Source organism: Acanthaster planci, linkage group LG09 (genome assembly GCF_054643075.1).
Source record: "Acanthaster planci isolate LZ-2023a linkage group LG09, COTS_SCS, whole genome shotgun sequence".
NCBI classification, from domain to species: Eukaryota; Metazoa; Echinodermata; class Asteroidea; order Valvatida; family Acanthasteridae; genus Acanthaster; species Acanthaster planci.
Genome location: NC_141785.1, coordinates 13,002,446 through 13,018,426, shown reverse-complemented (window position 1 = coordinate 13,018,426; position 15,981 = coordinate 13,002,446). Strand labels below are relative to the sequence as shown.

At 40.0% G+C, this 15,981-nt stretch overlaps 2 long non-coding RNA genes across 10 annotated transcripts in view; one reads left to right on the top strand and one right to left on the bottom strand.

The window, feature by feature from the left end:
- LOC147798148 (uncharacterized) overlaps positions 1-13,643 on the bottom strand; it is a 30,152-nt gene extending 16,509 nt beyond the window's left edge. For 5 of the 9 annotated variants that reach the window (XR_015426324.1, XR_015426319.1, XR_015426317.1 and 2 more), the window contains exons 1-2: positions 13,513-13,643; positions 12,852-13,023 (exon numbers count right to left, since the gene is read on the bottom strand). This is a non-coding gene — a long non-coding RNA (uncharacterized LOC147798148). The remainder of the gene's footprint in view (positions 1-12,851; positions 13,024-13,512) is intronic. The other 4 variants (XR_015426323.1, XR_015426321.1, XR_015426322.1 and 1 more) reach the window with 1 other exon arrangement.
- Positions 3,701-10,955, top strand: LOC147798149 (uncharacterized). The gene is made up of 2 exons (XR_015426325.1): positions 3,701-4,374; positions 7,360-10,955. It is a non-coding gene; the product is annotated as an uncharacterized LOC147798149 (long non-coding RNA).
- Positions 13,644-15,981: the final 2,338 nt, after the last annotated feature.

Here is a 15,981-nt window from a genome sequence, read left to right as displayed (position 1 = left end):
ATGTTTATGTTCCTATTAAAACCAATTAAGCCTGGTTATCAAAAGCACCGTTAATTCGAGTTTCTAAGGCTACCAAGGAAATTTAGGTCAGTATCCTTCGTTCTTCAGTTTTTATTCCTGGTATTATGGTTCTCATTACTACCAGTTTAGCCCACAAAGTCTGAAGGATTTCTTATGTACATGCTTTTGCCGAGCGGCATTCAAGCCTAACACGAGTTAGTACAATCGCCCTTTCCACACTTATTTCTGTGTCTTCGATAAAATTTCATTGACAAACTATTTCCAACCAGATCAAACTGTGAATTTGAGCTTCATTTTGCTGACCTAATTGACACTCGGAAGAATGCGTTCATTGTTCGGAGTGAGCAGAGTGTTTTCCACGGAAGCAACATTGACCTTGAATCTGAAAGTTCCTTTTTCTTAAGCCGTTTGCTTTCTTTTAGACTAAGCAGTGCGGCCACGACGTCCACGAGTTTCAGCAAAAAAGTTCTCGGATCACACCACTTCAGTCTACTTGCGCACTGGCAACTTAACCGCCCAGGGCTTACCCGTGATTTTTTTCAACGGTATCCTGACTAGGCCTGGTCCTGTCATAAGCTTCGGTCGTCTTCGAGGATCAATGGGACGGCAAACATTATCACTCGTCGTCGTACATTACTGCATTCAGCTCGAAAAGTTAATTCAGTGCCCGTCATGCCCCCCCCCCAAATAACAATTGCATCCCATTGCGATGAGTTTGGAGTCTCGATGAGCAGATCTGGAATGAAAATAAATCGAGCGTAGTACTGGACTTGACACGACTCATAATACACACTTCCGTTGCCGGCAGACAAGCTCACAAATCTGTTGCAGTCCTGGCAAATAATAATTTAATTCAGCAGAAATTTGTGACCAGTGTGTGAACGTGTATAATGGAGTAAGTCAAATGAAATAGAGTCACTGAACTTCTGGATATTATAATGAAGATGCAAGCCGTATTGATAGTTCTATCTATGCACCCCAAATTCAGCAGGAGATGAGAAAATACTGTAAAGAAAATGTGTTTCGTATTCACTGAGTTATAAAATGCTTGAAGGAGTGCATTAATGATGTAGCGTGGAAACCCAGCTCAACTACAATAAGGAAGAACCCATATGTACCAGTGCAGTGCAACTCAGCCAAACATATATCCACACTGTTATAACCGATCCTCCTTTGACTTCCATTTCGCAAAATTCTTGAGAATGGTTATACCGTCATAGAACTCATACGCTGTAACAATTACTAATTTGAAGGACATCCACACGTGAAAAGGATGTGGATGAACTCTAAAAGTGTAATCAATCCATGACTGATGTCAGTGACTGGTCGTCACTCCGATTATTTCCGCATTCAAACTTTTAATCCTCCTTCACTTGACTAATCGCAGCGCCCTACTCAGTAAGCGTGTGATATAGTGAGATGAGGCGTTTCCCACATAGCTTTTTTTTTATTCTGATGATCTCCTGCGTACACTCAAATTGGTTGCAAAAGAATAAAACGCTTTCTAAGTCTCATATTCTGGGATTTATATAAACAAACAAACAGACGAATTTCATTGACCATCTTCACTTGTGGAAAAGCGTAGAGGAAAGCTATTACGGCCACGTATGCTAGTACTGGCACTAGTCTGGCAGTGTTAGTTTCACGTAGGCCAAGGTCTATGGACGTGCCACTAGTGCGATTCAGTCGAGTAGACCTTTCAGCAAAGGTTAGATTCATCACAATTTATCGTAAAACCAGATTATTACTTATGTTTATCCTAATAAATGACATAAATTGTATTTAGCAAAAACTGACAGACTATAGAAGCATGATCTGCAGTAACAGTTTATCTGCGTTACCACCGAATTTCAAGTTCATCGTTAGATTTCTGAAGTTACAGATTGATATTTAGCATGCAGGCTTTCTCTCTTTTATTTAGGTACTTTTTCAATTCGTATGAATTAATTTGCTGGGAAATAAGTGCAAAAGACATTTTTTTTTTTTGAGTTGAGTTTTAACGAAGTAACTAAATGTCCTTTTTTTTTCATGTTAGTATCCGACGGTTTCGGCACCGCGCTAAACATGGTCGTAGTACAAAATTTGGCCAATGCGATCTCACTGCGATTTGTACTTCCCGCGAGTGGCTGCCAGGGTCGGCGAAAAACAACCTTGCCCTTGTATTCCCACGGCGATGAATATGATGGAAAACAACTTTCGATGTGCTATCGACATCGAAGTCCTAGGGCCAATTTCATAGAGCTGCTAAAGTACAAAATTTGCTGAACCTTAAGCGTGAAAAAAAAAACTTGCTTGACAAATCAGATTACCAGCCAAACCTCCATGTGATAAACATGTTATTCATCTGACTTTGGGTTCAGTAGCATGATAATCACATAGTTTTTGAGTTGGTAATCTTTGCTTTTCAAGAAGGGTTTTTCGCGCTGAAACAAATGTTGTGCTTAATTTTAAGCAGCTATAAAATTGGCCCCAGAAGCACAAATAACCTTTTATTTCTGGTTCAGCCACCCTTATCTACAGGGTGCCTTCTAACCACTGTTCCGTGTATAAAGATAGGGACGGGGACCAGTCCAAAACTGGAATTCGCTCGTTTAGTCTGCATCACCTTTGGGCACTAGAGCTAAGGGCGCATTGCTCCTTAGGGGTGCACCACTACAAATAAATTCCCATAGACAGCAGTGATAAATCCCCATACTTCACAAATATTTTAAAAATACTCACAACTCTCACAGGTGTTCAGGCTGCACAGAAAAATGATGTTCCACATGTCCTCTTTCATTTTCCTTTCAATTTTCGGGGGGTTGACCTATGAATTTTTGAGAAATTTTCACCAGAAGCAGACCACCCCTAAAATGCAGAAAATGTCCCTGTCCAGAAAAGTAGCCATTTTGAAAAACCCTCCCTCAGCAAAATGGCTCAAATAGTGCCACTTTTAAACCCGATTGCATCCAAATTGCTCAGAATTGGAAGCCCTGAGTCCGGCCCAGAGGTCCAGTCTCATATTTCTTGAATTCCTCAGTTCCATGTCTCTCAGGACCCTCTAATATAGAATACTTTGAGTCTATCACTTTTATTAATGAGCTCGGCGGACATATTTCTGGCCTAATTACCAGGGTGCACCCTTAGATTTGACTCAAGTCGTGATCTCTGTGACGTCTTGGTTTCTAGGATTGATACACATCGGGCAAGACTGGGCGCCGTTACTTGCTTCGCGCCCTCCTTTGTCCACTTATTACTATGAGTGCAGTTCAGAAATCCTGACTTGGCGAACGTGCCAGCCATTTGTACACAGCGAATAGGCGCATCTATACCGAAAGTGGTATAACAGCCAATCACATTTCCGGACTTGTTTTGCGTAGTCCACACCTGCATTATAAATGAACGAGTCTGCAAATCTGGCCACTTTGATTGGTGGAAATTCCGTACGTTATGCAAGATCATGTCGTTCATATGAATAGAGCCTGAAAGTTGACCCATGATGGTGCGCTAGCTTCCGGAACCTTGGATAGCAAAAATAATATACGTATAAAGATTTTGGAATTTGTAATATTTTTTCGTTCAGTTTCTTCTTTAAAAATCCAACTTGGAAAAAGGGCTTTGGAAAACATTTGCTCGCATGTCTATGATCCTGCCAAAAATGACCCATCACCCCCAAAAGTCTAAATTACACGGAGAGCAGTGCAATGCGGCAGTCTCTTTCTCAGCTCAGAATAGAATATTTACTGTTTGAAATTTTATGGTAGTCTGTAGGTAAAAGCCAAAATGAAACAGACCACAATATTTTACATAGTTTGATGATTTATAAGGTAATAAACATAAAGCAATATTTTACTTTTACGAAAAATTCTAATATTTTATCAAACCTTTGCTGACAACAAATGCGCGATGTCAACTTAACGGAATCTGGAACCCATCGACTGCAGGTAGGTAAATCTTTGCAAGGTTGTACAATCTCGTTTTCAAGAAAGCACGGCGAATGAAAACAAACGTGCATGAACAAGGAGACCTAGGTACGATATCGCTCGACGTAAAAGGTCCTTAATAACTTACAATCGTTTGAATGTAAAAACTCCATAGGCATGGTAGGCGGATCGCGGACAGCGCTAGGGTTCCGGAAGCTCGCCGGTTGACCTTTTACTTTCAAACTCTGTCACTTAACGCCGCACCACGCGCAATCACATGACCGCGGATTTTTGAATCGTTCATTTTAGTACATGCTTTTTATTGTGCGCTCTTGAGTTGCATTTTAGTTGTTCTTCTTATTCATTTTAAAACCCGTTTTTATCATTTTTAATACCGGAAATTCTGCTTTTTAAACCTTGAAACTACAGACGAAGGCTGAGAATCGTAAAGGTAATACAGGTTTAGTTTTTAATTAGTGCTGTGCCAGACGTAACATTTTTGGATTTGGCATGCACAGGCAAATTGTGGGAACTACTGTAAATAAAGTTGTTTGGTAGGCCTACCATTATCTGTTCTTGGTAGAAGGAGGGAGGGACGGGGGCATTATGTGACCCATTCTACCTACCATGGACTCTGTGTTTCTTCGTCTGATGTTGAAGTTTTTGTTTGTCTCCTTAGTGTAGGTCATGTCACATTTATAGGAGGTCTGCTGGGCTAGGTTTTGGGGTCTGAATTACCCTAGGCTGTTACAGATCTGTTGATGTGGGCCACTGTCATCCAGGATGTGCTGGGAATGATGAGAGCTACCCTGTGTTGGGGCGTGTAGTGGGTGAGGTAAGCCTGGTGGGTTCGACCTTGGGTGTAGGGGGCTCTTTGGTTGATGAAAGACGATGGATCTTGTGTCTTGACTTGATGCGTCCTGAATCTGTTTGTGCTATAATGCTGTCTTGGCACATTGGAGTGTGTTACTGGCGAAGACCTTGCCTGATGCAGGCTTGCTGGACACGGTTGCTGATGGTAGGTGACTCGATCTTGGGGCGCAAGAAGGATTGAGTTGTCGAGATACCCATTTGTGTGTGTTGGTAATCTTTGGTAAACTTAGGGGTTGAGGGTGTCGCTGCACTGTTACAGGACCTTGACATCTGGGGACGGGATTCACGTTCTGTTTCTGACCCTTGCTGGGCCAGATGCTGCTGTGGACCTGGTTGAAATCTCCTGGGAACTACTGTAGATTCTATGCCGTGTGATGAAGCAAGGAGCCCTTGTACTGAAGACAATCTCTTGGTCTCAGATCTACAAAGGCGGTGACCTCCTGCATGATGATGTTCGCTAAAACCGCAGAAATTCCAGAGGCCGCCCAATTAATCGATCTGTCCACTGGAAGGGGGACAGTAGGAGGCAGGTGGGTGGGAGTTTTGTGAATCCAGTCCCGAGGGAAGGTTTTATGTTCACGAAGGGAGTTGTCTTCTTGTAATCTTCCTTGGATATGGGACAGACTTCGCTCACGGGGATGACGGTGAATACCAGCTGTTTCTTAAGCAGTGGACTGCATTGAGATTGTTCATGGTGCTGTTGGGATATCGTGTGATGTTCTGGTTCATTGCATGGGCTCTTGCATGTCATCATCCTAACATCGTCATCCTAACATCATCCTTCTAACACTAACACTGCATGACTGGGTCTCTTTCCTCACTAACTTGCATGTATCATTTACATCACTTACATCACTCATCACTAACATCATCCATATTAATAACATGGCACGGTATCGCAACAGTAACATGAGTAATTTCAATGCAGTCTCGGTATTCACCGGCATCCCCGTGGGTGGGGCCTGTTTCATCACCAGGGGATGAAGACTTGATGACAACTCCCTTTGTGAATGTGGAACCTTCCCTTTGAACTGGATCCTCCCATTCACCCCAATCTTACTGTCCCCCATTCACTGGACAAACCAATTCTTTGGGCGACCTCTGGAATTTCCCTGGGGTTACTACCCTCGCAGTTCCAGCGGATATCATCATGTCGGAGTGTTTTTTTTGGCATCACTGCTTTCGTGGATTTGAGAGCAACAGATTGTTTTCGGTACAAGGATGACATTTTCTTTGCTTCATCACACGGCACAAGATTTCCAGCAATTCCCAAGATACTTTAGCTGGGAACATAGCAGCATCTGGCTCACCATGGATCAGTTTCAGAATTGTTGAGTCTTCTTCCCAGATGTCAAGGCCCTTACACAGTCTGGCGGCACCCTCAGTCTCTTTGTTTGCCAGAGATCCACATACATAGATAGGCATCTCCACGACCAATTCATCCTGTGCCTTGGGATCGACTTACCTGTCATCGGTACCCGTGTTCCGTGGGTCTGCATCAGTGACTAAGGTTTTCTCTGCTAACAACTTCATTATGTCGGGGCAACATTCTAGCACAACTGATTCACGGCACATCAAGTTGAGACACAGATCCTGACTCTTTCATCAGCTGAAGAGACTCGTACACTCAAGGTCTACCCATCAGGTTTGCCTTGCCTACTACACTTCCCTTCACAGGGGGCTCTTGTCATTTCCAGTGCATCCTGGGTGGCAGTGTTCCACACCAACAAGTTCTGCAACATCCTGGGGCATGCAAGACCTCAAGACTGAACCTGGTAGATCACCTGTGAATGTGGCAGGCCTATGCTTGGGAGACTAACAGGGACCTTGGCATCAGGCTGAATGAACATGGGGGCTTTGGTAGTTGAATGGGTCACACTACAAAGTACCAAATTGTGAACATTTTCAACCAGTAATTATGCAAATGAACAGAGTACATGTACGCGCGCGTTGATTCATATCCTGGTTCTGAAGCTAATACCTTTAAAACATAATTGTGCAAGTGAATTGTGTCCACATTGGTGCTCCATAACAAGTTTCTTTGTCTTTTTATTTTGTAAATGTTTCTAAAAGAAATGACTCGGCATTAGGTATCCTTCTACCAAGAACAGTTCCCACTTTTGCCTGTGATCCAATCCAGCCTTTTTATTTGGCCAAATATTCTTGCCATATTTTATGCCATTCCTTGCCAAAATGCCCACTCTTGCCTGTTTTTATTGCCAATTGATCTTGCCATATTTTATTGCCATTCCTTGCCAAAAGCCCACTCTTGCCTGTTTTTATTGCCAATCGATCTTGCCATATTTTATTGCCATTCCTTGCCAAAATGCCCACTCTTGCCTGTTTTTATTGCCAATTGATCTTGCCATCTCTTGCCCCTTTCTTGCCAAAAGCCCACTCTTGCCTGTTTTTATTGCCAATTGATCTTGCCATCTGTTGCCCATTTCTTGCCAAAAGCCCACACTTGCCTGTTCTTATTGCCAATAAATCTTGCCATCTGTTGCCCCTTTCTTGCCAAAAGCCCACGCTTGCCTTTTTAACATGCCAATTGATCTTGCCATAGGTTATGCCACTTCGTACCAAAAGCCCACTCTTGCCTGTTCCCAGGTTTGGTTTTCTTTCTCTGCCAACTTTTATGTAATATTCAATAAAGTTTCATGTTAGCCCGCAAGAAAGTACATATTTCCAAACTAATTTGGAGAGGTCACCTGATCACGAAACAGTTTTGTTATGATCTGTGCAATGTCTTAACCCTATGTTATTCTTTGAAAGATGTGGTATATTTCAATGGCATGATGTTCAGATGCACCCTAAGGTGAATGCGAGATGTATTGATTCGTGATAATCATTTGAACAAAATATGTACTTTATTTCTAAATGTAATCTCATGTTTTGCACTAAGTGATATCACAGCAGGCTTTTGTGCACAGCAGCCAAGGTAAAGCTGGTCCACGACCTCAGAATTTCTTGGACTTTGTGCGGCCTCTGCCAAACAAACATGACAAATGGATGAATACCGGTAGGGATGGCTGAAGGTAGTGACTTGAGGAACGTGTGGCGGCTTATTAGTCAATCAGCTGTCTGTGAGAGGCAGACTGCCTAATTGTTTTCACACATCCTATGACAGCGAACTGTTTAAATTTAAGATCCAGTCCATCAGTCTGTGTTAGAGAAAGATTATTGTTCCTCATCTGGGAAACCAATTCGTTGTCACCGATCAGGGGTCATCATTAACCACTAACAGCAAAGATGGTTGTAGATTCAGCTCAGGTATTGAGCAGCTGCAGCCTCGATCCTGACTTAGTTAACAGAGGAGTGATGGAAAAAGACAAGGAGCAGCAGAGATCCAGATCTCCATGGATATATTGACCCAAGCTCATGCAGTCTTGGCTTGCTGCTTTTCAGTATTCAAGGTAAGGCACATCTGCTGTTTCCTTTTCACGATTTTCAACCCTTTCATCAAAGATTATGATGGACGGATGCAACAGATATTTTCTGAGCGTATGCATGTGACTTACTTATATGCTATGTACATGTATGTCCAATACAAGATTGAGTTGCATTACTGGATTTAACCTTCCCATTATGCTATCCAAATTGAGTATCTGATGTAAATGGACGTGTTGGCTAAAAATACTGAACAGGCTTTCATAAGCTCGAGGCCTACCTTCCGAAAATTGTACCACAACAGGACTGCTTCAAGCCTTCATGTATGGGCACCAGTATACACATGTACCGGTACTTGTACGAGTACATGAGTCTCTAAGGTTTTACAGTGATAAAGCTGGTTTTGCGACAGACGCTATTTTTGAACATCAGTTGGAAGGGAAAGTATTGTAATCTCTACAATACAGAATTACTTGCTGTAAGAACTCTCAGTGATCAAGGCTACTTAGTGCGTTTACCTCTATCCTTACAAAAACGCCTGGGCTAATGTACATGTATGCCAGTACATGTACGTGTACAAAAAATAATAGTAAAATCCTCATCCTTCTAATTACTGCTTAAAACCTGGTTCATCTATTGCATCCTTTGTTTTTTTCTGCAGTGAAGTCTTTCATGCACTCTCCATTTTGATCATATGCCATTTACAGTACTTTTGTATCAATCAACTTCAACTACATGTATGAGACCATGCCCAGCAACAGACCGATCACTGAAAGATTGTTGTCTATGTACTTAGAGCAAGTGACCTGGATGTCAGAAAATGATGTTTGCCTTTTTGTGCACCCCAACTTTGAAGGGTGCTCATACATTTGTTAAAATAGGTGTCTGCTACATTACAAATTTACTTTAATAGAATTGGTCTAAAAGCACAAAAGTTTTTCCCACAATGTTTTCCTTAAAAGTCCAAAAGAGACCCCACAGACCCATTTTCCCTACCTCCGCGTAAACACTCGTGATTGGGTGCTGAAGACTAAATTTTTTAAGTGGTGAGTTTTATTCTCAGTAATACCAGTACATGTAACTTACAAGAATTATCTTACCTAAAAAAGGCTGCAATTTTTAGATTTCCCTCTGGAAGTGAAAGATTGTGTCAATATGTGAAGGCTGGTGCCCATTTATATCCTTATCATGAGTATAATTACGGTACAATGCACCTTCAAGTGAACTAAAATAGGCGATGTCCAATGTATTGGTTAGAAATTAAACAAAGGAATGATGAAATTTGTCTGGAAGTGGAATTTTAATTGATGACCTTTGGAAGACTTTTTGAAGCATTGCTACAATGTGCTAGAGGTTAGAGGTACATGGAGTTCCCAGTGTATGATTTATTACAGGATGTGCTTACTGCTTCTGCTATGGCTCAATTTCAAATGCATACTTGTATGTTTTAATCATGACCACAGTAAGTCTTATCAATATAACATTTGTATGTTTACATCTACGTACATACACGAAGGCTGGCATTATGAAATGTACCGGCTTTTGTTATTGGAAAAAAAATATCATAACATTTAAATTAATTCAGTCATTGCTTCTGAATCAATTGCAACTCTCTACAACTTTTAAAGGTGACGATTGCGAGTCATTTCAATGTTTACATGGATACTCATTTTATTGATGTGCTACATGTATGTAATTTACCTGAATTTTTCTTGAAAGAAATTATCACAAATTTTTAGCCAGTGGAATCTGAGCCTTTTGAGACACTTGGTAGCAGCAAATGTAACGGTTCTGTTTGGTCGTTTGCATCAAGTTTGATCTAATGCATACTCAAATCCACCAGTGGTGGAATAATTTGCAAAGTGGGGGGGGGCAGTTCTGAGACCATAGACCAGCCCCCCAAGTCCAGTGTTCAAAACCGACGGTGCTCAAAACACTGAAAAGGAAAGGATCATTGTTTGCCACCACCAAGTATCTTAGTATCCATTAGCAACAGTGTTAATTCTTCAAAGAATGGCTTCATTTTACTCATTTTTCAAGTAATTCCGAATTAATCAAAAATTAAGTTTAAACTAGGATTGTTAATTATTTTTAAATAAACTTTTAAATTAATCCTTCAATTAAGTCTCATACAAAGATGCAGTCTGTATCAAGTTGTCCCATCAGTCAAATACATGTATTAGTCAAATGACATCATACTGTACATGTACAATGTATGTCTACATGCGTGTACCGTAGAGGGAGAAGTGGAAGGAATTTTTGATGGACTGACTTTTACAGCAAAAAGAGGGTGAATTTTTTTTTAGGTTTTAGACAAATTTTTAAGTTTTAGATTATTTTGTTAATGAATTTCTATTTAATATTTAATAATTTCATATAAATTTTTAGTGTTAGTTAATGTTTAGTTGTGCAGTGAATTTTAAACTGGCAATTTAACCTTGATGGGCCAAAAATAAAATGAAAGACTTTTATACAATGTACATGTTCATATAAGTGGAAGCAATCTCAAGAAATTTGGTTTTTACCACATAACTAGTAAAAAGCCAAGTAATACATTGCCAAGATACCAATTAAAGTTTTATCAAAGTTATAGGTTTTTTGAGTTGTATTATAAATTTCAACTTGAAGCTATTTTAAAAGCCAAGTGTGAAAAGTCCAAGCCCAAATGCACGTTTGGAGTTTGATGCACCATAGAGGTCTTGCTCGGGTATTCAGAGGACATCATTTTTGAAAAAGTGCATAATAGTAAAGGTTTTGTAGTCACATGTATAGTCAGATTTTTATTGTTAAATCGGCTGATTATTTCAGTTTATATAACTGCCATACAGATCCTTGTCATTTGATTGGTGCAACACGTATCATGTGACATTCATTATTTCTGCCATTCACGCTGCGTCAGGCACTATTCGACCATGTGCGGATGGTGAAAAATATACAATTGTTAAGATCATCTTTGTTTCCACAACATATTGAATTGCCTCACTCTTCAAAAGGCAACACGAGGGTTACATGCAGTGCCGATTAAAACCTGAGGAGAATAAAATTTGTTCCAAAAGTTATTGGGATTTGAACTTGTTTGAAACTGATTTAAGGATAAATCAAAATCAAAGGATCTGACAGTTATATGAAACAAGTAATGAATGCTTTTCACTTGTGCAATGGTTTGAATATTTTCATTTATTGAAAGACGAATGTTCCATTCAACTCGGCTTTGCCTCATTGAATGGAACAGTCCATCTTCCAACTCATGAAAATAGTCTTACCATTGCACTTATAAATATTCAGCATTCGTATATTATACCTAAAACAACAGCAGAGTTAAACCCCACATGTACTGATACGTCATTATCAGTATATATAAAGATATAATTTGTAACACCTGAAGATTGCCAATTTTCAGCAACAAGTTGTAAACTTTTTGATCTGAACACAGTGTGCTCATGGCTGTTCAGCCATATAAGTGTAAACACGTGTGCACACATCATGGTTCCAAGGGGTTCACTTTAAGGAATGTTAATGGATTTTTTCAACCGCTGATTTCTTTTTCTATTATCATGAAGATTGTGAAAAATATTGTAGTGAGCAATTTATAAATGTGCCATATTGCTCCTTGCAGTACCGTAAAAATTAACAACAAAACTGAAGAGCTGTTAAAACACAAACATGTACTGAGTTAATCCCTTCGGGCCGCAACGCGGATAGAGCCGCTGTAAAAATTGAGATCCTTAGCCTGCTTTTCAGCTATTATTCTTGGCCCACACTCGAGCAAACACAGTGAAAGAAGGCAGACCCTGGCTTTTGTATATATGGTAATTATCTTTGTGCATAGCCCAGAAATAAAAAGACCGAATTTGCATCATAATTACCTGCTTCACAATAGTCCCTACTTTGAAAAGAGGCAACAGGGATGTAGAAGCTTGAGTAGAGCCACATGCCACCAAACAATCAGCCTTTTCACCGTGTAATTCAAAGCGTGTAGAGCAGGCAGGGCCACAAACTGAGAATCTGCGGTTTGGCAGGTGGGCTTCGTGGCCAAGCGAGACTGGAATTCTTGAAAGTCGGCTTATGGGAAGAAATTCCCGTCGTCAAGGGGGTTAAAGAATATTGCAGAAGCATTGATCAAACTACCTGTATGCAAAAGTTGTCATTTGCACTTCAGAGTCAAAGCTGTAGTGGTAGACAAACTCAATTGCTTCTTAAATAATGCTATTAAAGAAGTTGGATTAAATAGCAAATCAATCATCGTAACTGGCTTTAAGGCAATGCACTAGAAGATTGGTGATGTGATGATGCATATGTACATTGGATATTTGGGCAGAGGACTAGAGAAAGAATTGACTTTGGTAGCAGCGAAAGCTCCTGGCTTCTTCAGTGAGTGGTCGTCCCTGTCAACGGCATGCCCCAGGGTCCAACTGACCCGGTTGGTAGTACCTGGTAAGGGGTCCCTACATGTAACTCTGGGTTACGAGTGAAGTGTCCAATGTACATGTACCTCAAAGCTACAGTAGCTGGCAAATGGATGCATAATACAAGATGATGAATATGACAAACATCTGTACTGATTGGCGGAGTTCAATATGCTCTACTTGCTGCATGAAGACTTGATGCTCAATGTTGCATGAAGCTGTGCTTTTTTCTGAATGAGGTGAAGGTGGAAGGCAGTCTTACTGTGCTTGCAGTCTTACTGTGCTTGCACTGCAGGGGCTGTGGCCGCTAAAGGATTCTGCAGCAGGATTTGCCATGAACACCACTACCTTGAATGCAGCAGAGATATGAGCCTGTTTTTCACTCCAAACATTATTTGTCTGCTCCAGTGAACTGGAACTCAACACAGATAGGTCTGTGGACAGCAATGAAATTTGAACCAATGGTGATGATTGTTACCGGTAGTTCAAAAGTGCAGAGAACTTCACCGAGTCTTGAACGACAGAGTGGCAGATGGAATACATGTACATGTATATGCCCATCAACCACATCCACTTGCCTGCAGTAACATCAATTGTTACCTTGTACATATGCATCTCTTTCTTGACACAAGAACTCAAGAATTTCACCACCTGTAAAATTTTCTTTAAAGCTGCCCCTTTTTTTCAGAAAGAATGCTTATTTCATGCATAAATCTTAATGGAAAACGTACTTCCTAAGTTGAATGCATATGCCTTTTCCCAGCTTACCCTTTGTTATTTGTATGGTGTTTGAACTTACAAAGTGATAAGAATATCTTCTGTGGTATTTAGAACCACGCATCGTTTTTAAGTTCTAACTTGATAAATGGTTACTGGTTTGTTCATTTTAACAACAGTTATTCTTGTGTGGAGGAAGATTTTACCGGTAGGTGCCTGATCCTTGGAACAGCCCAACATCAGGGTGACATTGGGGTATCAAACTCCAGCTGTCGGTGAAGGCATGTACCCCTTTGGCTTGAGAGGTGTGCAGCATGTGTACATGTATGTCATGGAATGTGTAATTTGTCTCATGTACATATGCATATGTGCTTGGATTAAAGTTCAATTTTGTTTGATAATAAGCCTTAAAGGGTCCATGCAGTGCAATTGATTTCATCACAATCTTTGAAAATGCACCAACATGTACCAGTATGTTTCAGTTCAACTGACTTTGTGTGATTTTAAAACGTGTTTGGTCCCTTTGGTGTCTTTTCGCGTAAACATACGTTTATGTAAACTTACATCCAATAGGAAAGCTAGCATTCTGGGCAAAACTGCAATGCTTCACCCACATGTATATCCCCCCCTCCCCAAACACCCCTGGTTGTCAAGAAAAGACAACTTTAAATATTTAAGAGTGCACCTGTTTGTACACTCAACAGGGGATGCCTAATGTTTTTGACACATTCAAGAAGAATTTAAGGTGCATCTGCTGGTAAAAAATTAATTGCATGGACCCTTTAAGTAATAATAATAATTTTCTTTGAAGACTGTAAAGACAGTACGTGAATTTGAATGGAAATTGGTGACTCCATGTAGGGTGAAGAAAATATTAATGATTGGTTATGCATTTGGCAAAGAAGGGCAGATCTAGGGGACTAAGGAATTCCAAGAGCCATAAGTTGTTTTTTAAATAAATAATGAAAACTTTGGGTCTTTTTGATTTCCCTTCCATGGAGAAGCATTCTGTATGTAAAAAGCCTAGAAAGGCCATTAAAATTGACATTAAAAGTTTCACATTTGTAGACTCCAAATAAGGCCCCCCGTAAAAATTGGTTCTGGATCTGTCCTTGTTGGCCAATAATCATTTAGGCAAGACTGCTTGGAGCAGAAGTAGTTAGCACTCCTATATTTTATACCATTTGTTCCCCATCGATTTAGTAAGACGAAGTTGTGCAATACATTGGACGTTCTGTTCTAGTTTGCTGCATAGGCAAGAATGCTTGATCTGAAAGGGTGTAGTGGTCACAGATTGCAGAAATCTTTGAGCATGCACACTGTACATATCTTCATGAAAATCTTTAAGGTCAAGCCATTAAGATGACACTATTCTGTACTCATGTGGACATCAGATAAAGGTTTTTAGATGATCACCAGTAATAAAAGTTACTAATGCACGTCATTGAATTTTAAAGTTAAAGGTCTTCATCACTCAATCCATCGATATTTGACTTAACAGTTGCATTCCGGTGAATATTGTCCCCATATAGTGCATGTAGGGTCGATCGCGTAACAAACATACATGTACATGTACATGAGCATGTAACCAACGGTGTTTTGGGTTGAATTTACATGTACATTATATATGGTGCAATACTTGCATGGTACTGAGCAGACACCCTATTGTCTTTGGTGGTTGATCTTCAGATATTTCTTGATTTGTAATTTAGCTGAATTGATAAATCCTGCACCGTGATGAATCTTCAATTATTTACCGGTATCATGGGTAACTTATTGTTGTCAGAGGTTGACAACACCATACATACAAGAGCAAACTCTGAACCGGTTACTCTCATGCCAATTCTGCTGAAAAGATGCATTATCTGAATTCCCTCAGCTAGTCTTCAGTGATTTCAGTCTGTGTTGGGCAGAGTTGTCCGATTTAAGTCACCTTGATTTAAATCACTGATTTCAATCACAATTTAAATCAAATGATTTTTTTAAATCACTGATTTAAATCAACATATTTATGTTTTTAGTCAAAAAGCATAACTGTTTCATTTTTGGAATTTTTGTTTACTGATTAGAAATTTTTGCAGGTTTTGCACAGTTTGAACAGCAAATCTAACATCTGTGAGGCTTCTAGTATGAATGCACATAGGTTACACAAAATCTGGGTTGGCAAGACTTTTATGTTCAATTCTGTCCACTTGTTTTGATTTAAATCAGCTTTTTGAATCCATCAGTGAGTGCATTTAATTTGATTTATAATCATGATTTAATTTTACTTCATTTAAATTGCCCACTTCAGAGTCTAACCATAGAGAAAGGACTAGAAGGAGTTACATGTAGAAATCTGGCACTTCAAAGTGCTTGATGAGCATGGCGGCCCAGTCAGACACACAATAGTAAACATTCCAAAAATGACTGATTACTGCCTGCAGGTTTAGCCGGAAAAGTGGGCCCAGCAATCCTAGCAATATTTTGTGTGTTTTGTTTGCAGTTACATGTAACTACAACGTATCGCAGTAGCCAGGAAATAAAACACAGGGCCGATTTTTTTCCTGTCAATGCTCAAAGAGCGTCATACGTTGATCATGTAGTTTCACTGCACTGGGCTTAATTTTTACGCTTATTGCACCAAGGTGCTCTTTTCGAGATCACTTTGTTATAACCACAAAAATTTGACACCC